Source organism: Naegleria gruberi, assembly GCF_000004985.1.
Source record: "Naegleria gruberi genomic scaffold NAEGRscaffold_140, whole genome shotgun sequence".
Classification (NCBI taxonomy): Eukaryota; Heterolobosea; class Eutetramitea; order Acrasida; family Naegleriidae; genus Naegleria; species Naegleria gruberi.
The window spans coordinates 1-2,392 of NW_003163191.1; positions in this window are offsets into that span (position 1 = coordinate 1).

Here is a 2,392-nt window from a genome sequence, read left to right on the forward strand (position 1 = left end):
TAATACTCAATAGCATAAGGGTCATCCATTGAAATATTGAATGCAGTAATAAACCATAAGAAACCATTATAGTTTCTAGTGTAATTACTTGAAGGTTTCTTCCTTAATCGAAACCAACATCCCTAAATCTCTGGTTTGAAGTATAAGTTTCCATCCAGATGAGCAATTATGAACGTCGTTCCTTCGAATTTGTTCCATAATTCGGATAATGGTTTGATTAAAAGCATCCTTGAGAAACAGATAGGTACATTATGTCGTCCAAAATACAAATTGTTGGTCCAGAAACATTTTGGACGAACATGTCCATTCAAGATAAATAATACGGCCCAAACGTATTTTGCTTACTGATTATTGGACGCCCAGAAAATCTCTGGACCAACACGTCCATTTTGAACGTTCAACATCAATTTGCTAGCCCACCCTTAAACAAACAGGCCAGCAACATTTTGTTTGTGCTTTTAATGATGCTCGAAAGATTCAATTCAAGAGATGTTGAGGACAAATTCAAGAAAAAAAATTCTCCAGCAACAAATCCAACAAAGAAATGACAATAAAAACAGGAGAAGTGGAGTTTCATTGATCATTTCCACTTATTAGGTATTTAATTGTGATTTTTCAATGATTTACTCATTAAAAACTCATAAACAAACTTTTTGGACAAATCTTAATTTTACCTTAACAAGTTTTTGGACATCCAAAATCAATTTGTACGTCCTTGCTTATTTTGCTTGTTCAGTCCAAAATGTACCTATTTGTTAAAATCATCCTTCTTGTGATACTTTTTCTCTTCTTTAATAGCTTTAAGAGTAGAGGCCACCAAATCGAGGAGCTCCATTCTGGAATTACAAATGTCGCTATTGATCTGGATTTGATAAGATGAATGAGAGCTTGACTGATCAATCCTATTGGAGGAACACAATAACTCACTAGTTCTTTTTCCCAAAGACTTTTGAACGCGTCGTTCTCTTTCCATGAATTGAATACAAGGGTAGTTGCCGAACTCGTTGTTGCAAATCTGTCCACATGGTGTATTCCAAATTCTTGGTTGACTAATTCGATTAGTTCCTTGGTGGATCCCCAATCCATCAATCGACTCAACCTGTCTGCTAGGAAATTCTGTTTGGATGGGATGTAAATCACTTTGCAAATCCACCAATTTCTTCTCATTAGAATCTTTGAGATGTCTCTTGCTATCTTTGCGAGATCGTCTTTTGATCCATAACCCTTCTTTAGATATGCCACGGCTACCATGTTGTCTACTCTCAATTCGAAATTTGTGAAATCTGGATAAAGATTTAATTCGTCTGCTTGTTTGAAATAAAGCAGTAAGGCTCTTAGTTCCTTGACATTGATGTGCTCTTCTCCATTGAACTTTCCAACAGTAACGATTGAACCTGAGTGAATGCCGAAACCTTGAGGTGTTGCATCTGAATTCACAATCACTGGGAGAATCCAATCCAATTCGAACGGATGACCATCGTTCTTTTGAATTAACTCCCTTAGAATCAATAAATCCTTGAATGCGCCTTTGTGAATTTGCATTGATGCGTGCCAACCTCTTCCTGATACTACTGAAACCATGTTCTTTCGAAGACGACACATGAATGGTGAAAGGTACTTGTTGGCAATTGTTAGAAATTCCAACTTTCCTAGGAACTTGGCAACTCTCTTGCATGGAACATAAAGCCGTTTCTGGGAAGCATTGAGTAGCTCCTCTATGAATTCTAAAGCTGTAATCCTTTTGTCTTCTGGAATTTTTACCAAACCTTGATGAAAGTCTAACAAAACTCCTAGGTATTCTATTAATTGAGTTGGATTTAAACAACATTTGTCTTTTTGAATGAGGAATCCAAACTCTTCTAAATCCTTTAGAACTATATCTCTGTCTAAGATCAACTGATCTTTTGAATGATTTACCACTAAGATATCGTCTAAATAAATGAATACCGAGATTCCTCTTACTCTCCATCTTTGAACTAAGACCTTCATTATCTTGGAGAATAATCTTGGAGCAATGTTCAGACCGAATGGTAGGCACTTGTAATGGTAAATCTGGCCGTTGTACCTGAATCCCAATAACTTTCGATCTGTTTCCTTCACTGGAACGTGATGATAACCTTTCATCAAATCTATTTTGATTCCTAACATGTCTTTTGATAGAAACTTTAGAGTTTTGTGAATATGATCCATTTTGAATGAGTCGTTGTTTATACCAGCATTTATGGATCTCAAATCTAGGATTAGACGAAACTGGTCTTTGCCTTTCTTCGGAACCACGTGAATCGGATTTATGACAGTGTCCTTGTTTCCAATTTCTATAATATTGGTTTTGAGTAAATCTGAGATTTCGCTCTTTAACCATGAATCTTCCTTTTCTGAAAAATGAGATCTT